Below are 22,447 nucleotides of genomic sequence, written 5' to 3' on the forward strand. Positions count from 1 at the left end.
ATCACTCCACCACAGGAACACCACATTTTAACAACTATCTGCACAAAGAAAAGCACCTTCATGAGAACCAAAAATCAGGTAAGCAATCACAGTGCCTGGTTTTAACTACCTATCACTGAAAGAGGCACTGAAGAGGGTAGTAAAGACATCTTGAATCACCTATGCCACCCCCCAACATCCCCCTGAAGCAGCCATGTAGCATGGAGAGAGAATCGGCACATGGGGGAGAGAGAGCACAGTGGCTAGGGGCTTTGCATTGAACTCAGTGCTGCAAAGAGCAAGAGCAGAGAGGAAAACCATACTGAATTCAGCCTGTACCTACCCACAGAGGGAGCATTTGGATCAGACCTAGTCAGAGGGGAAGTGCCCATCCCAGCAGTTGGAAATTGAGTTTCTAGGAGAGCATTGCTACTGCAGGCTAAAGTGCTGTGGGGTTCCACGTGAACATGAAAGGCAGTCTAGGGCACAAGGACTGCAATTTTTAGGCAAGTCCTGATGCTGTGCTGGACTTAGAGACAGTGGACTAGGGTAGAGCATGACCTAGTGAGACACCAGATCAGGTGGCAGGGGGAGTGCTTGCTCCACCCCTCTCTCAATCCCAGGCAGCATAGCTCACAGCAACAAAAGTGACTCTCCTTCTGTTTGAGGACAGGAGAGTGAAGAGTAAAGAGGATTTTGTCTTGGATCTTGGATACCAACTCAGCCACAGTAGGACAGGGCAGTGGGCAGAGTTGTGAGGCCCCCATATCAGGCTCTAGCTCCCACAGGACATTTCTAGAAACACCCTGAGACAGGAGGGAACATGCTGCCTTGAGGGGAGGAATCCAGTCCTGGCAGGATTCATCACCTGTTGATTAAAGAACTCATAGGCCCTTAATAACCAACAGTGATATACAGGTAGAAAACTTGCTTCTTGTGTGAGACTCTGAGATGTCCTGGCTTCAGGTATCAGCTAGGTCACAGTGGAGGAGAGCACCAAACAGGCTCTTTGGGTACCTGAGTCCAGGCCTAGGCACTTGGACAGCATTTATAGACCTGCCATGGGCCAGATGAAAGCCCACTGCCCTAATGGAAAGTATTCACCACAAGCTGAATGAAGAGCCCTGGGCCTTAAGTGAACATCACTGGTGGCCTGGCAGAGCTCCTTATGGGCCAGTGGTGGTGGCCACAAGGAGAGGTTGCTCCGCCTCTGAAAACAGGAAGGAAGAGGGAGAAGGACTTTGTCTCATGGTTTGAGTACCAGTTTAGCTATAGTAGAATAGAACACCAGATAGATTACTAAGGTTTTTGATCCAATCCCTGGCTCCAAGACAGTATCTGTGGACCCACCCAGGGCCTGAGGGAGCTCGTTGCCCTGAAGTAAAGGACACAAACAAGGCTAACTTCACCAGCTCCTGATTGTAGAGCCCTACAGCCTTGATTAAACATAGATGGTAGCCAGGTAGTGGTTACATTAGGCAGTGGACAAGACCCAGTGCAGTCTCAGTGGTAGTGGCCACAGGAGTGTTTGTGTCACACCATCCCCAATATCCAGGCAGGTCAGCACAGAGAGAGACATAGAGAGACTCCCTTTGATTGGGAAAAAGTAAGGAAAGAGAACAAGGGTCCCTGCATGGTAATCCAGAGAATTCGTCCAGATCTTATACAAGACTACCAAGGTGGTACCTCTACAAGTCTGCAAGAACCATAACATTACTGGGCATGAGACCCAAGTCACTTTGAATATCTGGAAAGCATTCCCAAGAAGGATGGGCACAAACAAGCCCAGAATATGAGGACTACAATAAACACTTAACTCTTTGATGCTCAGACACCAATGAACATCCACAAGCATCCAGACCATCTAGGAAAACACGACCTCATTAAACAAACTAAATAAGGCCCCAGGGAACAGCCCTGGAGATATAGAGATATGTGACCTTTCAGACAGAGAATTCAAAATAACTGTCTTGAGGAAACTCAAAGAAAATTAAGATAACACGGAGAAGGAGTTCAGAATTCTATCAGATAAATTTAAGAAAGATATTGAAATAATTTAAAAGAATCAAGCAGAAATTTTCGAGTTTAAAAATGCAATTGTCATAATGAAGAATGCATCAGAGTCTTTCTACAGCAGAATTATCAAGGAGAAGAAAGAAATAGTGAACTTGAAGACAGGCTATTTGAAAACACACAGTCAGAGGAGACAAAAGAATAAAGAATAAAAAACAATGTGTAACTGCCCAAATTTGTAACCACCCAAGGGGTTCACCTTGCCTGCTACCTAGACAGAACTGATTTATTAAGACAGGGGAATTGCAATAAATAGTAATTCACACAGAGCTGGCTGTGCCAGAGACTGGAGTTTTATTACTACTCAAATTAGTCTGTCCAAGCACCTGAGGATCCGAATTTTTAAGGATAATTTCATGAGTAGGGGCCAGTGAGTTGAGAGTGCTGATTGATCTGGTCAGATATGAAATCATAGACACTCAAAGCTGTCCTCTTGTGTTGAGTCAGTTCCTGGGTGGGGATCACAAGATCAGATGAGCAGCACTTCTATTGATCTGGCTGGGTGGTACCAGCTGATCCATCAAGTGCAGGGTCTGTAAAATATCTCAAACACTGATCTTCAGTTTTACAACAGTAACATTATCCCCAGAAGCAATCTGAGGAGAGTCAGAATCTTTTTTTTTTTTTTGAGACAGTCTCGCTCTCTCTCCCAGGCTGGAGTGCAGTGGTGCGATCTCAGCTCACTACAACTTCCGCCTCCTGGATTCAAGCAATTCTCCTTCCTCAGCCTCCTGAGTAGCTGGGATTACAGGTGCGTGCCACCATGCCAGGCTAATTTTTGTATTTTTAGTAGAGACGGGGTTTCACCATGTTGGTCAGGCAGGAGGCTCAGAATCTTTTAGCCTCCAGCTGCATGACTCCTAAACCATAATTTCTAAACTTTTGGCTAATTTGTTAGTCCTACAAGGTCAGTATAGTCCCCAGGCAAGAAGGGTTTGGTTTTGGGAAAGGGTTGTTATTGTCTTTGTTTCAAACTATAAGTTTCTCCGAAAGTTAGTTCGGCCTATGCCCAGGAATGGACAAAGACAACTTGGAGGTTAAAAGCAAGATGGACACACCAGCCTGGGCAACAGAGCGAGACTCTGTCTCTGAGAAAAAAAAAAAAAAAAAAGCAAGATGGAGTTAGTTAGGTCAGATCTTTCACTGTCTCAGTTATAATTTTGCAATGGTGGTTTTAAATGAAGTATGCCTGCAAGATCTAGAAAATTACCTTAAAAAGACACTCTAAGAGTTATTGGCCTTAAAGAGGAGGTAGAGAAAGAGATAGGGGTAGAAAGATTATTCAGAGGGATAATATCAGAGAACTACCCAAACCTATAAAAAGTATCGATATCACAGTGTAAGAATATTAGAGAACACCAAGCAGAATTAACCCTGAGAAGAGTCCCTCAAGGCATAATCAAACTCCCAAAGGCCAAGGACAAAGAATCCTAAAAGCAGTAAGAGAAAAGAAACAAATAACAGACAATGAAGTTCCAATACATCTGGCAGCAAGCTTTTCAGTGGAAACCTGACAGGCCAGGAGACAGCGGCATGACATATTTAAAGTGGTGAAAGAAAAAAACTTCTACTCTAGAATAGTATACACAGCAGAAATATTCTTACAGCATAAAGGAGGAATAAAGACTTTCCCAGACAAACAAGGGCTGAGGAATTTCATCAACATCAGATCTGTCCTACAATAAATGCTAAAGAAAAAACTTCAATCTGAAAGAAAAGGACATTAATGAGCAATAAGAAAAATCATCTGAAGATACAAAACTCACTGGTAATAGTAAGTGCACAAATAACACAGAATATTATAACACTGTAACTGTGGTATATTAACTACTCTTAAGTAGAAAGACTAAATGATGAATAAATCAAAAATAATAACTACCACAACTTTTCAAGACATAGACAGACAATGAGATATAAAGAGAAACAAAACTTATAAAGCAGGAGGATGAAGTTAAGGTGTAGAGTTTTTATTAATTTTCTTTCTGCCTGTTTGTTTGTTTATACAATCAGTGTTAAATTGTCACTAGTTTAAAATAATGGGTAATAAGGCAGTATTTGCAAGCCTCATGGTAACTTCAAATCAAAAAACATACAACAGATACACAAAAAATAAAAAGAAAGGAATTAAATCACTAGAGAAAATTGTCTTCACTAAAAGGAAGACAGAAAGGAAGGAAAGAAGGAAGAACGACCGAAAAAACAAAAACAAAAAAAAACAAAACAAAAAAACAGACAGCAAATAAGAAAATTGCAGGAGTAAGTCCTTACTTATCAATAATAATGTTGAATGTAAATTGAGTAAATCTCCAATAAAAAGTCATGGAATGGCTAAATGGATTTTTTTAAAAAGATCCAAGAGTCTGTTACCTATGAGAAACACACTTGACTTATAAAGATACTCATAGACTGAAAATAAAGGGATAGAAAAAGGTATTCCATGCCAATGCAAACCAAAAAAGAGCAAGAGTAGCTATACTCATATCAGACAAAATAGGTTTCAAGACAAATACTATAAGAAGAGACCAAGGAGGTCACTATATAATGATAAAGGAATCAATTCAGCAAAGGATAAGACAATTGTAAATATATCTGTATGTACCCAACACTGGAGCACTGAGATATATAAAGTGACTATTATTACAGCCAAAGAGAGAGATAGACCTCAATACTATAATAGCTGGAGACTACAACATCCCACTTTCAGCATTGGACAGATCTGCCAGACAGAAAATCAACAAAAAAACCATTGTACTTAATCTGCACTATAGAACAAATGAACTTCATAGATATTTACAGAACATTTCATGCAATGGCTGAAGAATATACATTTTTTCCTCAGCACATGGATCATTCTCAAGGATAAATCATATGTTAGATAACAAATCTTAAAACACTAAAAAAAAAAAAACGCTTGAAATAATATCAAGCATCATCTCTGACCACAGTGGAATAAAACTAGAAATCAATAACAAAAAGACTTTTGGAAACTATACAAACACATGGAAATTAAACAATATGCTCTGGAATGACCAGTTGGTCCATGAAGAAATTAAGGAGGAAGTTGAAAATTTTTTTGAAACAAATGACAGTGGAAACACAACATACCAAAACCTATAGGATACAGTGAAAGCAGTACTAAGAGGGAAATTTATTGCCATAACTGTCTATATCAAAAAAAGAAGAAAAACTTAAAATAACCTAACAATGCCTCTTAACTAGAAAAGCAAGAGCAAACCAAACCCAACATTAGCAGAAGAAAATCAGTAATAAAGATTACAGCAGAAATAAATATAATTGAAATGAAGAAAACAATACAAAAGATCAACAAAAATAAAAAGTTGGTTTTTTGAAAAGATAATCAAAATGAACAAATCTTTAGCCAGACTAAGAAAAAAAAAGAGAAGACCCAAATACATAAAATCAGAGACGAAAAAGGAGACATTACAACTGATACTGCAGAAATTCTAAAGATCATTAGTTGCTGCTATAAGCAACTATATGCCAATAAACCGGAAAACCTAGAGGAAATGAACAAATTCCTAGACATATAAAACTTATCAACATTAAGCCAGGAAGAAATCCAAAGCCTGAAAAGACCAATAACAAGTAACAAGACAGAAGCTGTAATAAAAACTCTCCCAGTAAAGAAAAGCCCAGGACCCAATGACTTCACTGCTAAACATTTAAAGAACTAATACTAATCCCACTCAGGCTATTCTTAAAAGTAGATGAGGAGGGAATACTTTCAAACTCATTCTATGAGGCCAGTATTATTCTGATACCAAAACCAGACAAAGACACACCAAAAAAAGAAAACTGCAGGCCAATATTATTGGCAAATATTGATGCAAAAATTCTCAACAAAATACTAACAAACCAAATTCAACAATACATTAAAAAGATCATTTATCACAACCAAGTGTGATTTATCCCAGGGTTGGAAGAATAATTCAACATACACAAATCATTCAATGTGATACATCATCATATCGACAGAATGAAAGACAAAAACCACATGATCATTTCAATTGCTGATGAAAATCATTTGATAAAATTCAACACTGTTTTGTGATTAAAAAAAAAAAAACTTTAAAAAACTGGAAATAGAAGGAACATACCTTAACATAATAAAAGCCATATACAACAGACCCACAACTAGTATCAGACTGAATGGGGATAAACTGAAAGCCTTTCCTCTAAGATCTGGAACAAAAGAAGGATGTATATTTTCACCACTGTTATTCAACATAGTACTGGAAGTCCTAGCTAGATTAATCAGACAATAGAAAGAAATAAAGGGCATCCAAATTGGAAAGGAAGAAGTCAAGTTATCTGATTTTCAGATGATAGGATCTTTGGAAAAACCTAAAAACTCCACTAAAAAACTATTAGAACTGATAAACAAATTCAGTAAAGTTGCAAAACACAAAATCAACATACAAAAATTAGTCACATTTCTATATACTAATACTGAACAATCTGAAAAAGAAATTTAAAAAATGATTCTATTCACAACAGCCAGAAACAAAAATTAAATTCCTAGGAATTAACAAAAGAAGTAAAGCCTCCCTACAATGAAAACTATAAAACACTGATGTAAGAAGTGGAAAATAGCACACAAAAAATGGAAGATAATCCATGTTCATGGATTGAAAGAATCAATATTGTTAAAATGTTCATACTACCCAAAGCGATCTACAGATCCAATGCAATCTCATTAAAATACGAATTACATTCTTCAAAGAAATAGAAAAAAAATCCTAAAATTTATATGGAACCACAAAAGACTCAGAATAGCCAAAACTAGCCTGAGCAAAAAGAACAAAACTGGAGGCATTACATTACCTGATTTCAAATTATACTACAGAGATATAGTAACCAAAATGGCATAGTACTGGCATAAAAACGGACACGCAGACCACTGAAACAGAATGGAGAACCTAGAAACAAGCCCATATATCTAAAGTGAACTTGTTTTTAACAAAGATTCCAAGAACAGACACTGCAGAAAGGACAGTCTCTTCAATAAATGGTGCTGAAAAAACTAGATATCCATATGCGGAAGACTGAAACTAAACCCATATCTCTGGCCATATACAAAAATCAAATAAAAATAAATTAAATACTTAAATCTAAGATCTCAAGCTATTAAACTACTATAAGAAAACATTGGAGAAACTCTCCAGGATATGGGATTAGGCAAAGATTTCCTTTTTTTTTTTTTTTTTTCTGAGACAGTGTCTTGCTCTGTCACCCAGGCTGGAGTGCAGTGGCACGATCTCGGCTCACTGCAAGCTCCGCCTCCCGGGTTAGCTGGGAGGCCATTCTGCCTCAGCCTCCGGAGTAGCTGGGACTACAGGCGCCCGCCACGACACCCGGCTAATGTTTTGTATTTTTAGTAGAGACGAGGTTTCACCGTGTTAACCAGGATGGTCTCGATCTCCTGACCTCGTGATCCGCCCACCTTGGCCTCCCAGAGTGCTGGGATTACAGGCGTGAGCCACCGCACCCAGCCGTAAAGATGTCTTGAGGAATATCCCACAAACATAGACAACCAAAGCAAAAATGGACAAATGGGATCACATCAAGTTAAAAAGCTTCTGCATAGCAATGGAAGCAATCTACAAAGTGAAAAGACAACCCACAGAATGGGAGAAAATATTTGCAAAGTATCCATCTGACAAAGAATTAATAACCAGAATATATAAGGAGCTCGAACCAGTTTATAGTAAAAATATCTAATTGTCCAATTAAAAAATGGGCAAAAGATCTGAATAGTGTGGGTGTGGAGGCTCATGCCTGTAATCCCAGCACTTTGGGAGGCCGAGGCAGGTGGATCACTTGAGCTCAGGAGTTTGAGACCAGCCTCAGCAACATAGTGAAACCCTGTCTTTATTTCTAAATAATAATAAAATACAAAGATCTGAATAGACATTTTTCAAAAGAAGACATACAAATGGCAAACAGGGATATGAAAAAGTGCTCAGCATTGCTGATCATCAGAGAAACGTGAATCAAAATTACAATGAAGTATCATCTCATTCAAGTTAAAATGGCTTTTATCTGAAAGACAAACAATAACCATTGATGGTGAAGATGTGGTGAAAAGGGAACCCTCATACACTGTTGGTGGGAATGTAAATCAGTACAACCACTATGGAAAACAGTTTGGAGGTTCCTCAAAACACTAAAAATAAAGCTACCGCATGATCCAGCAATCCCACTGCTAGATATATACCGAAAAGAAAGGAAATCTGTCTATCAAAGAGATTTCTGCACTCCCACATTTGCTGCAGCACTGTTCACAATACCCAAGATTTGGAAGCAACGTTAAGTATCCATCAAGAGATGAATGGATAAAGAAAATGTGGTTCATATATACAATGGAATACTATTTAGCCATAAAATAAATGAGATCCTGTCATTTGTAGTAACATGAATGGAACTGGAGGTCAGTATGTTAAATGAAATAAGCCAGGCACAGAAAGGCAAACTTCACATGTTCTCACTGATTTGTGAGTGCTAAAAATGAAAACAATTGAACTCATGGAGAAGGAGATTAGAATGATAGTTACCAGAGGCTGAACAGGGTAGTGGAGCAGGGAGAGGGTGGTAAGTAGGGATGGTTAATGGGTACAAAAATTAGAAAGAATGAATAAAATCTAGTATTTGCTAGCACAACAGGGTGCCTATCATCAAAAATAATTTAATTGTACATTTTAAAATAACTAAGAGTATAATTGGATTGTTTGTAACGCAAAAGGATAAATGCTTGAGGGGATGGATAGCCGATTTACTCTATGTGATTACCACACATTGCATGCCTATATCAAAGTATCTCATGTACCCTATCAATATAGACACCTATGACATAACCACAAAAATTAAAAATTAAAAAATTTAAATATGCATTTCAGAATCCCCAATTGCTTGTATAAATGTTTGTTCTTCAAATTTCCCTTTGAACCAGTCTGGTCACAACATCTTACTGGTTCCTTCATTCATTAATGCGTTGAGTAAAATCTTTGACTTGTGTTCAGTGTATATTTGCATGAAAGTCTTGTTTGTAATTCCTTGAAAATAACAATTTAGAAGCCTTAATGGGGCTTATCATCTCTAGGGATGCAAATGGCAAATTGTAAACATTTTGCAGTTAATTTGTAGTTAAAATTTGAATAAACACTGGAAAGGTGAAATGCACAGCTACCTCTAAACCTTTCAAGAGACTCTCATGTTGATCTGGGATTATAATAGCCCTTTAGCTTGGACACAGGTGCTGCCAGCCTCACACCAAAGATTCCTGTTAAGTTTTCTTCTGATCTCCCAACAGCAATCCCATTTAGAGCAAGCTTTGACTCAAGGCTCCAAGGAACTGCTAGAGACAAAGGGAAATATTAAAAGAGCTAGATTCTAATAAATTCCTTTTGACCGCTGAGAACACAGAATGATTTGTTGCTTTTTCGTTAACACGGACGAGGTTCTTGAAGATCAAGGAAAGTGGGAAGTAAGTTCAAATGTTGACAAAATATCCATCCTCAGAATTTAAATAGAACTCCCCTGCCCATGAAGATCAAGACCAGAGAGCATTATGGCAGGTTTGGCTGGATGGAGGGTATTTGCAGAAGCTGTGATTGGAGAGTGAATAAAATAGTGAGACTGCCTAATGCTTTCCAACCTGGGTTAAATTTGAGGGAGATTTTCAGAACACTTTTCATATAGAAGGAAGAAGAATCACAAGTTAAATTAGAAAATTGTTCTAGCTTGGAGTTTTTAAATCTCAGTACTCTCAACACTGGGGGCTGAATAATTCCCTGCTGTGGAGGGAGGTTGTCCTGTGCATTCTAGGATGTTTATAGCATCCCTAGATTCAACCCCACGAGTGGCAACATCTCTCACTTCTGACTGTGACAACCAAATATGTTCAAAACCTAGGGTTTGATTTTTTTTAAAGTAACAGGTGAAATGATAGAGTTCAGGCAGAATATTATCAGATATATTAAGCAAGGGGTCCCTGGCGGCAGTTTTGGCAAATGCTAAGGACTGTGGTCATGAGCTGAAGTAGGCTTACCTGTGCATCCACCCTACTTGACCCAGTTATGGTACCTACCTGGCCCTGTGGGCAGGTGACTTTCTTCTGGTTACAGGATTTTTGCAGTTGATAGATACTTGTTTTCTTAAGTAATCTTCAAAACAAGCCAACTGGGTAGCTATTATTAGCCCATCAGGCAGATGGAAGAGTTGAGGTGAGGAGAATATGTGATTTGCCCAGAGTCACAGAAGGGGCAGACCAGTGCTCAAAGCTCTCAGAATCCTCATCAGGACCCTTCCTACTACGACACAGAAGAGAAGGTTTGTACTGCCCAAGCGTGAGAGAAAGAAAAGGCTATTGTGGGAAACTTGGACTTCACTATGGTGGGTATTTAAGCTTCTAATCACACAGACCTCTTAATTGTACACCCTGACAGCCAAGACAGCAAGAGTAAGAAGTTCATAAGGACGAAGCTGGGGAGTTCTCACATTTATGCCGTATCACCCCCAGTGACAGCTTGCCCCAGAACAATTACAAAGTGAACTGTTTCAGGGATTGTATTCACCTCCTTGTATTCCTCACTTGGACGTTTGCAGCACACGGGGCTGGATGCTTGTTACAAATGTAGCCCAGCACTTGCCAAAACTCCAAATTTTACTCATAAGTTTGATTGAGCATAGAAGCACTTAGAAAAAAGAATAGAAGAACTATTAATAAAATATGCTATGGACTGAATGAGAAATTGCTTAGCAGATGATAGCCTTCAATAAACCCCAGAGGAAAGCAGAGGCAATAAAGTGAAATTATAAGCTCTTTAAGCAGACAAATAAATGTAGCAACAGCAAAAGTTGTCTAAAAGATAAATGAAATATATCCACGGGGCAGTTTTATGTCCTTGTTGCTGCCATTTGTCGACTATCTACCATTTCTCAGGCATGGAGTGAAGTAGTTTCCATACATTCTGTTATTTAATTAAACCCTCATAGGGGGCTGTTTTTATCCCCATTTTCCAGAGAAAGAAATTGAAGTTTGCAGAGCCAGGCTCTACACTGTTATTTCTATAGTAAGAGAAGCAGTAGAGCAGTTACCCTTTGTCCAGGAAACCATTGCTCTAATCACCTTACACACATACTTCATTTAATGTTTAAGATAATCCTAGGAAGTAGGTATTATCCAGCAAACTGAATAGAAGCACACTGAGTAACTGTTATGCACCAGGATGGTGCAAGGTGGTGGGAATACACCAGTAAACAGTCCCTGCCCTCACAGAACTCACAGTTTAGAAAGAAAAGTAGGTGTTAACAAACACTTTCAGATGCGGTGAGGGTTACCTATGCGGGCATATCCATAGATATTATGAAACTATATAAAATGATGTCTGTACTCATTTCCTGGGGCTGCCATAACAAAGTACCACAGACTGGGGGGTTTAAACAACAGAAATGTATTGTCTCACAGTCTGGAGGCCAAAATCAAAGTGTTAGCAGTGCTGACTCATCCTTAAAGTGGTGAGGGAGAATCTGCTCCAGGATTCTCTCCTAGCTTTTCATAGCCCCAGATGTTCCCTGGTTTTTAGATGGAATTCTCCCTATGTCTGGCCATCGTCTCCCTTGTGTACATATCTGTCTGTGTATCCATGTTTCCCTCTTTATAAAAGGACACCAGTCAGAATAGATTAGGGTCCACCCTCATGACCTCATCTTAACTTGATCATCTGCAATGACCCTATTTCCAAATAAAGTCACATTCACAGGTACTGGCATTAGGACTCTAATATCTTTTAGGGATACATAATTCAACCAGTAACAGTGTCATTATTATAGATGGAGTAACTGATGCTCAGAGAAATTGACCTGCCTAAGGTCACCCAGCTGACAAGTGGTAGAAGTGCGATTCTGACTTGGGTCTGACCAGTCCTGGAGGCCAAACCTTTAACAACTATGCTAAACCAGCTATCAAGGAGATAAGTCTTAAAGTGCTTCAGAAATTCTTGCTCAGTGATTACCTCTGTGAGACACAAAATCATTCATTCTTTCATTCATCCAACAGTTATTGAGCATCTACAGTGTGCCCATGCCAGGCTTGGTGCTAGCATTTGGGACGTATCCATGAAAAAAAAAATAATCCCTGACCTCAACATTTACACACAGTCGCTAGAAGTTGATAAATGCTCTAAAAATAGAGAAGAAAAGAATGAAGGAGAGAGCCTTGGAAGCATTACAGCAGGGCTCACTGAGAACGGGTTTTGGGTTGAGTCCTGCACGGGGTGAGGAGTGAGCCAGGTGCTGAGGACAGAGGACAACCAAAGCCAGGCCCTAAGTCAGGAGCAGGCCTGGCTTGTTCAAAGAGCTCCCAAGAGGCCAGATGAAGTAACTGAGTGTGGATAACCGGCAGAAAAGACCTGCTTGCCCAAAGTCAAAGCCAATCAATGGCTAATGTGTTTTCAAATCCCACCTCCTGCTTCCAAGATGGAAGGCCTTACCGTGAAAATATAGATGGTGATGTTCAGACCTAGGGCTGGAAGTAAAGACGTTTTCTCGATGAGCTTTCAGTGAGCATTTGGTCTGTGACAGCCAGGCTCTCTCCTTGACACTTACGGACATAGAGGTGACTTCAACCCCAGCCCCAGAAACTTTTTGTTTGGACCTGGCTGCGTACACACTGTAGGTACTCAATTAAACTCTATTAAATGGCAAATAATGATAGTGGTCAGCAAAATGCAAAAGGAACAACAACAAAAAAAACCTGGATCTATCTGAATGTGACAAAGTGATGATCATAAGCCTAAGGAAACAAGGTGTCGGAAAACTGAGCTGAGGTTAGAGGATTTTAGAGATTAACTAAGTTACAAATTTGCAGAAGGTTAACATTTATATGCATGTCATTCTGCATGTTTCAGGAGCCATTTAATACTGTCAAGAAGTACTAAAATGCATAGACCTAAAAAAAGGATTTGTTGCTTTCAGAGATACCTAATTTGAAGACGGGTTAAAAAAAAGAAAACAAAGTAAGTAAAATTAACATTGAATTCTAAGGAAAAAATTCCCTGGTAAGGAGAACTAGAGATGGAAGGAATGCTAATGAACATTGTTAGGGTACACTGAAGTCAAATTTAAGTCAGTAAAATTATTAAAGCTGGGTAATATGTATCAGGGGTCTGTTTGGTGCAGGTTTGAAGTTTCCCATCATAAAAAGGTAAAAAGAAAAGGGAAGAAAAAAGGTTAATGGCTGGAATGCTGGAAAATGGAGGTGGCACCAGAGCCCCTTGTATTAGTTCATTTTCATACTGCTATGAAGAAATACCTAAGACTGCGCAATTTATAAAGAAAAAGAGGTTTAGTGGACTCCCAGTTCCACATGGCTAGGGAGGCAAAGGTATGTCTTACATGGCGGCAGGCAAGAAAGCATGTTCAGAACTGGCCTGCATAAAACCATCAGATCTCATGAGACTCATTTACTATCATGAGAACAGCACAGGAAAAACCCATCCCCATGATTCAATTATCTCCCTTCGGAACTCTCTTATGACAAGAGGGAATTATGGGATCTACAATTCAAGATGATATTTGGGTGGGGACACAGCCAAACCATATCACCCCTCAACAAGCTGCAGGGAGGGTGTGCTGGAAGCAGGGTGCAAACCCAAGGGCTGGGTGAATCCAGAGTAAAGACCAGAGTCAGCAAGCAAGCAGAGTGCTGTCATTGATATGCTCAGCCATTTTCATCACATGAAGTCTTATGGAAGGAAAATGCCAAATGCTCAAAGGCTTAATAAATAAGGGACGGCCAGGCAGCAACAGGGTCTCTGGGGTAGACCAACTTGGGTTCAGATCTGATTCTGACACATCTAACTCCATATGTCATCTTGAGCTTCTTATACTTAACCTTCTATGAGCCTCCATTTCCTCACCTGTAAAGTAGAACTAATAATGGTAGCACTGCTGGGTGTCATGAGCCTCACATGAGACAAGGCATGCATGGCACCTGCACAGCAGAGGGTTCCAGTAAGAGTTGGTGCTCTCCTCCTGACCATTCAACCTCTGATTGTATTTAGGGCAGCACAAGGATCCTTCCTTAGAAGGATCCTTGCTCCCTGCCATCCTACAGGTCTATAACTGGTTAGATAAGCCAGATAATGTAATGTTAGAAAGATGCTAGAGGCACGGATTATAGCACAGCTCTGACTCCACCCCAATCCCACCCCTGAGAGAGGCAGCTCTTTGGTAAAATTGTGCAGGGAAGCACAAAAGGGCCTCAATCTCCCCACAGCTTGTCCTCACAATAAAACACAGTCCAAATGCATCCTAGATGGGGCCAAATACATTCCTAAAAGTGAAACCAATTTAGTATTTTCCTTCTGCCATTTAAAAAAAAATACAAGTTTGTTCCTTCTCCAGAGTTCTCTATTTTAATTAATAACTTCAGTCTCCCAAGAGGAAAATTCAGCCTCATCTATGTTATTCGTCATGTGGATCCAACCATGCAACCCCTTTTCTTGCTGGGGACCCCCCATTTGTGGATAGTAGCAGTGGGACACAGCTACTCACTTTTCACCACAAAAACCTAACAATCGTTGTTCCATGCACCTGTCACACACCCAAGCATGACCCTTTCAAGGCCTGGCTCGTTGGCCACTCCTGCCCAGGACTTTGTCCCTGGAGTGTGTGATGCAGGACATGAGGCCAATCAGACATCAGAGTAGCGGCAGGGGTGGTGGTGTGGGTGGTGCCAGGTGCCAGCAGTGGTGTCCTAATCAGGCTGTACCTGACCCAGAGTGCTGATTCCGAACTGCAGCCTCCTGACAGGGCCAGGAGCCATCCAATACCCTGTGGATATATTCTTCTTCTGAGTATGATTAGCCAGAGTTGGCTGCTGGTGATCCCTGATTGATTAACACACCACCTTCAACATTGTCCTCATGTTCCTTTTGTAATCCATCCCCTACTCGACAGTCTCATGGTGGCAGTGCTAACTCAGCCACTCATGTACTGTGTGGACTCATCATACTCCATGTACTGTGTAAAGTCCCCCAAAGTCCCAGCTCATTGCTCACTCATCGGGATTAAGGGGAGGCAAGTGATTTGCCATGCAAGTACAGGTTCAGATCCTGTCTGTACGTTACATTCTGAGGCATGTGTATCATGGAGTTTGGGGCATAAATATGGATTCTTAAAATATTGCATTAAGTATTATTTACTATAATTAATGAGCTGTTTGGGAATGCCCTTAAATTTTGTGCTGGCCCTTGAGCGACTATGCAATACTGACCAAGACCATAGCTCATCCACACGCTTCCCTTCCTTCACTAAACAAACTCTTCAGAGCATTGCTCTGCATCCAACTGTACTAGGCTCTAAGGATGCAGAGGTAATTAACACCAAGTCAGGCCTTCAAGAATGTCATTTGTCTAGTGGAGGGAACAAATCAATGCCACTTTGAATTCTACATGCACCAATAAAGAGAGAGTACAAGATAAGCATGCCCATAGGGCAGGAAGTCTCAGTTCAACCCCATATGAAACCTTCCAGAAAAGGTTTCCCAGGGCTGTGATGCTCCAGCTAACTCATTAGAATGAAAAGTTTGTCAGATGAAGAACAAGGCTGAGAGGAGAGGAGCCCTGGGCAGAGGAGTCAGCACACACAGGCATGTCCAGATTCAGTCAGTGGTATGGTGGGGCTGGATCATGTGGGCTGGGACATAATGTTGGTAAAAAATGAATAATGATAGAGGAATCTAGAGCAGTAAGTTGGAGGGGCTTGGGATGTGGAGGCGCTCACATGCCATGCTGAAGAATTGGGACCATCTGAAGGCAATGGGGAGACATTGAGGATTGTAGAGGAAGAAATGCTTGACATCAGCTCTAAGAAGATTACCCCAGAAGGAGGGTTGGGGAGAAGAAAAGTGTGGCAAGAGGGGAGCCTGACAGGAGTCACCCAGATGGGTACTCAGGGCTGGTTCATGGGCTTGGCATTTTGGAATAATCCATTAGGTTTAACCTCTCCTTGTGCTGCTTCTTTCTCCCTAGTTGCTGGCAAGCAAAGTGCAACTATTATATGTAGCAACTGTCCGCTGGCCTCAACACCCTGGGTCTGCAAAATAAGGTCTCGTTTACACTGACATCCCAGCTAGAAAGACTCCATGTCCTGCCCCGCCTCCTCTTGCCTCAGCAGGAAATCAAGTGCCTCTTACAGCACCTATGCAGCATTTCTGGGGATCCCCCACCGCTCAGGGCCTGACATGTTCTTAGGCTCTAGCTCTGATGGTCACAGCCAAAAAAGTCACCTGATGAGGCCCTTCCACTGCCCCTGCTGACCGAGCCCATCCTGAGACACCAACCTCCCTGCCACTGCTATCTCCAGATTCTTCCAGAGCCCTCAAAACTTGGAGCTCCAGGGACTGCTGCATAGATCTTGGGAGAACGACCTTCTCCCCCAAGTGGGGCTATAATTCGGACTTCAAAATGGCTATGCACATTCCTAGAAATTCCTAAGAGTCCCAGGAAGTGTTTCATTAGCTTCAAGATCTTACCCCTCAGATGAGAAGGATGCTAATATTCTCATCTCCCACGGGAGTGGCGGGGCAAAGCCTCTGCCCTGCCTCCCCCATTGTCTTCCAGGACCCATGCCCAAGTTTTCGTCTCCGTCCAACTGACAGCTAGACTTTCCCAACAGTGTTCAGAGCATGTTTGCTTCTTGGAGCCATGGTCTCAAATGCTTCCACCTCAGAAGACCTTTAGTGTTCATTTGCATAGCTGGAGGCTCATTGGGGTGGGCAAGTTTTTCAGAAAAACAATGGGACAATCTGAATATATCCAAATGTCCACTTCTTCCAGAGACGTGCTCAGCTTTAAGTTGCTCTCCCCACTAGGTTTCCAAGAGCCAGGCCCAGCGTGGGTGAAGACTGTGTGTTTCCCCAATGCCCTGAATGTTGTCTGCCCGAGGGAAGCTTCCATGAAGCCTGAGACAGACATGCTAGGAAGCTCAGCCCAAGGTGGTGGCCCCAAAAGGTCCATCTCCTGTGTGTTTCATTTCGGGGCTGTTGCCCTTTCCCCTGATCCATATCACTGAAATTTTAGATTCCCATGAAATTTAAGTTCTGCAAGGGCAGGGGTCTTGATCTGTTTTGTTCATTAAAATCCGGGAGCCTAGAACTGTGCCTGGCACAGGGTTGGAGCACAATAAATATGCATTGAATGGGTGAGTGCTTATTCTCAGTAAGCAGGTTGTGTAGTGAAAAGAATATGGGATAAGCATCTAAACCTGGATTCAAATCCGGCTCTGCTATATGTTAGTTGAGTAGTCACTTTAAACGCATCACTTTACCTCTCTGCACCTAAGTTTCCTCGTCAGAAATGGGGACTATAGCTGTATTTTAGAAAGAAGTCAGGTATAGGCTGGGCTTGATGGCTCACACCCGTAATCCTAGCACTTTGGGAGGCTGAAGAAGGCGGGTTTCTTGAGTTCAGGAGTTCAAGGCCAGCCTGGGCAACATGCCAAAACCCTGACTCTACCAAAAACACAAAAATTAGCTGGGCATAGTGATATGCTCCTGAAGTCCCACTTACTCGAAAGCCTGAAGTGAGAGGATCACCTGAGCCCAGGAGGTCAAGGCTGCAGTGAGCCATGATGGCACCACTGCACTCCAGCCTGGGTGACAGAGCCAGACTCTGTCAAGGAAGGAAGGAAGGAAGAAGGAGGAAGGAGGAAAGAGGAAGAAGGAGGGAAGGAAGGAAGGAAGGAGGGAGGGAGGGAGGAAGGAAGGATGGAAGGAGGGAAGGAGGGAGGGAGGAAGGAAGGAAGGAAGGGAAAGGAAAGGAGGGAAATAAAAGTGAGACATATATTAACACACAAAGAAAATGAAATGTGACTGTAGTGTGCAGTATACTGTAGGCGCTAACAGATATTTCTGCCCCTCTTTCCTCCTTCTCTTTCTTCTACAAATATTATTGAACACCTTCTATGTGCGTAGGCATCACGCCAAGTGTTCAGGACACAGCAAGATCAAGATAGTGGAGGGAAAAGTTTACTGCCCAGTTTGAGAGATGGATAAAAAAAATCTGGAAACAAATAAACCAAACAAATCATTTCAAAAAGTGCTCAGAACTATCTGCCTATATCCAGATTTTAATAGAAGTGGAAATCTCTTTTGTTCCTGACCCATGGGCCAATGCTAGGTGCTAACTGGGGTCAGCAGCTGGAGGTTCTAGGCCTGACTCAGCCCTTGACCAGGATACACAGACTTGGGGAACTACCTAATACTTCCAGGCCTCAGCTTCCTCATCCAAGAGCAGAATCTCTGAGATTCTTCTCATGGTCCAGTGGTCTGTGATTCATTTTTTTTCCCTAAGGTCAGCACTATATTGGAGCAAGTTTGTGATTTGTAGGGAGCTTAATATTTTAATTTAGGAAAGGACCATTAAATTCCTTGCTAATAGACACTGTCATGCTGCTCAGCAGCTTCGTTAGCCAATCTATCCTGAGTCTTAAATTAAAGCCAGGAAACCCCAGGGTGTCACTCAGTGTTAATGTCTTGATAGCATTAAGAGGTTTATAGGAGCTTATATTAAGCTTCCCAGCCACCTTTCTTCTTGGGTCGGCTTCCATTCTGCTCCAGCTTTCTAGATGCCACTCAGAGCAGCCCATGTTGGCAATGACTTTGATGGTGGTGTTTCAAAGACATTTTAAGTACCGTCATGTGTTGCTAAATGATGGGGATATGTTCTGAGAAATGCATTGAAGGCTATTTTGTTGTGCAAACATCACAGAGTGCACTTACTCAAACGTAGATGGTCTAGCTTGCTACACACCTATGCGTAGGGTATAGGCTATTGCTCCTAGACTACAAACTTGGACCGCATGTCACTGTACTGAATACTGTAGGCCACTGCAACACATGGGTAATATTTGTGTATCTAAACATAGAAAAGGTATGGTAAAAATATGATATTATAATCTTATGGGATGACCAAGGTGTGTATATGTGGCCTGTTGTTGACTAAAACACTGTTATGTGGCACATGACCATAACTGTGCACTGTAGAAGGCATATCTCTGCAACAGCACATCCTAGATGTTTTCGTGACACGACAAGTATGTTATCTGCAGGCTCAGCTCTAGACAAAAATGTGGAGTATGCACAGGAGGAAGAACTGGACTTTGGAGCCAAACAGACGTTAAGTTGAAGCCTGTGTCCGCAGTATCTTGTGCGATCTTGGACATGTTTTCTCATCATTTAGAATTCCAATTTCATCATTGACAAAGTGGGAATAACAGCACCTGTTTTACATTGTCATTGTAAGGACTTTGTGGAAAGGACATAGTTGGTGCTCAGTAGATTGGGGGCCTCTTAGAAGCTGCACCTCCGTGTCACTCTCTGGAGTCTCTGCTCCCATCTTCTTTCCCCATTGTCCACCCTGGGTATGCAATCTCTGCCTCTTCCTCATTTTTCTGTGTCAGACATGCCTTTGAGGTATTCCTCATTTTCCTGTCAGACATGAGCCTTTGAGGGATTCAGAGATTTGGGGGAACATTTCTCTCTCCTTAGCCCCAGTCCTAGCACTGGAAATGACTTAGGCTCAAGCATTGCCCCATCCCACAAGCCACTTGCACATGAGAAAAAGGAGACTCCAGGAGGTTGTGTGCATGGAGTGTTTTATATCAGAGGAGTTAAAAGCATGTGTTCTGGAGGTAGATTGGCTGTGATTTACGGTCTATGTCCCCTTGATGAGTTATCTGACCTCTCTGTATTTCTGTTCCTCATCTGTATATTGTGGTTAGCACCTAATACAACATAACACTGTGAGGATCAAATGAGTTAATACACACAGAGCTTTGCCCAGCAACCAACATGTATTATTTCCAACAAGTATTTATTGAGTGTCTGCCCCATGATGGCTGGTGCCTTTTCTAATGTCACCGTGTCAGTCAGTGGGGAACAAGTGATTAAATCCCAGGTCTCTGACTCAAAAGTGCCCCTCTTCCCAGAATATGCACCTTTCCTTTCTTCCCTCCCCGTCTTTCAAGCAGGAAAATGGGAAGGAAGGGAGGGAGGGAGGGAGGGAGGGAGGGAGGGAGGAAAGGAAGAGGTATAAGATTTAAACCTGCCAAGCATGCTCTCCCTCCTCCTCTGGGGTCAACTGAGCCTGAGCTCACTTCCATTGAGTGGAAGACGATGGATTCTGTGGGGGTTTCTATATTTGATGTTCATGTCTACCTTTATCACATAGTGTGTGTAGACTCACACTCTCCCCTCAACCACAGATTCTTCATTCAGAAGGGTCCAGTTCCAGTTACTGCACAGCTGATAGAGACAGTGAGGCTGAGAGGAAACAGGACAGATTTCACATCCAGGGCAGAGCAAATGATTTCCTCCCTCTCATTCATTTGCCTATACTTTCATTTAACAAATACTGACTGACTCTGTGTCAGATACTGTGTAGTATCTCATCTAACCCTCACGAACCACACATTGATGGAGGCATCATCCCATTTTCCAGATGAGAAAGCTGAGGTTCTAGAGGTAAGGAAATGGCAGAATGAGAATAAGGCTGTCTCCCTTGGTCTAGCACTGGATCATTATTGATCAAGCACTGATTATTATTATTGTTATTATTTTAAGAAACAGGGTTTCGCACTGTCACCTAGGCCGGAGTGCAGTGGTATAATCATAGCTCACTGCAGCCTCAAACCCTTGGGCTCAAGCGGTCTTCCCTCCTCAGCCTCTCAAGTAACTGGGACTACAGGAATGCACCACCACATCCAGCAAATTTTTTAAAATTTTGTTAAGATGGGGGGCTTATTTTGTTGCCCAAGCTGGTCTTGAACTCCTGGCCTTAAGTGATCTTCCCACCTTGGCCTGCCAAAGTGCTGGGAGTACAGGCATGAGCCACTGCACCCAGCTCACTGATTATTTTTTAAGTCATCAAACATATTTTCACTTGACTGGTGGGAAATTGTCTAATGTATTCCATAAATTTACCCCAACAAGGCAGAGAATGAAAAAGTCTGAAAAGTGCCCTATTCCTAGATCATAGTGATAAGAAGGTGGGGTTAGTCGATCAGTTACCCCTATCTGAGGGTGCCAACTCCCTGCCACGCACTGTTCTTGGGGCGGGTCATCACTCATGTGGTGTTCTTGGAGCACCTTTTGCTCTAAAGTGTGGGCACCACAGTTTTCTATGCAGAAGCAACATTGCCCTGATGCACTCTTGTGTTTCAGAAGGAAAAATACCAGCCAGGGATGCAGAGAGCTGGATCTGGTTCCACCTCTACCACCTACCAGATGTGTGACTTCAGATAAGCTGATTAACCTCTCTGAGCTTCTGCCTCTCCTTTCAGGAGCTCTGAGAGTGTCCTCATCTCTGCTTGTGCTCCTTTCGAGTGTTCCTTAATTTGCACTTGGTCAAAGTTTGTCAGGGCAGAGCTATTTACAGTTGTCCAGGAAGCTGAACTTTCAGTGAAAGTTCTGGAGACTTCCATTCATCCCTCAAAATAATTCGCATAAATAAATATCAGGCTCAGATGCAAAGTTTCCTTTTATAATAGAGAGGAGACATTTGAGAAGGAACTGTTGCTGTGCTGAAATAGCCACTGCAATCATGTTTTTGCCTCCTCTTTGACCTTTCTGTTCTGGGAAACTCCTTTGGGAAGGAGTCCCTTAGAAATGTATTTCCAAAACTTATTTGGTGATAAGTTTCACCTGGGACACTTGAATAAACAAACAAATAAACAGAATGAGAATCCAAAGTCCATCTTCTGGAGCTGTGATTCTGCAGATTCAGGTGAGTATTCTTACAAGTGTCCCCAGGCCTGGGTAATTCTTGTGGTCAGACAGACTGGGGGAGCACTTTCAGATCCTGGAGCCCTGGAAATGAACTCAGCGTCCAACCCTGTCATTTAATAGTTGGGGAAACCAAGACCCAGAAAAACTGAATGTCTTACTCACCAGCTGTCACCAGCTGAGGCTAAACTGAGACTTCAGTTAAGGTCCTGGGGCCAGGAAGAAGTTGGAATCAGGAGTTTGATCCTTGATCTGCCCGCTTAGTAGCTGTGTGATGTTGGCAAGTATTCTGTTCACCTTACAAAGTATTCCTTGTCAAGGGTCCAAATATTCAGGACGGTCATGGTGCCATCAGGTTTTTGGGATTGTGCACTTGGCTTAAGTGCTGACGGGTGAACAAGAGAGAAGTTGACCTGGCCTTGGTGACTGGAGCCCAAAGAAGGAGGCCAAAAGGAGCAAGTACTCCCAAAAGTGAGCAGTGTGGCCAAAGTAGAGGGGGAAACCCTAGGCTGTACGGAGCCCTACCCAGGCTGGTCTGCGAGAGGCAGGAGCAGCTTCCCTGAGAAACAGAAGGTTGAAGATAGTTAA

Source organism: Pongo pygmaeus, chromosome 3 (genome assembly GCF_028885625.2).
Source record: "Pongo pygmaeus isolate AG05252 chromosome 3, NHGRI_mPonPyg2-v2.0_pri, whole genome shotgun sequence".
Taxonomy (NCBI): Eukaryota; Metazoa; Chordata; class Mammalia; order Primates; family Hominidae; genus Pongo; species Pongo pygmaeus.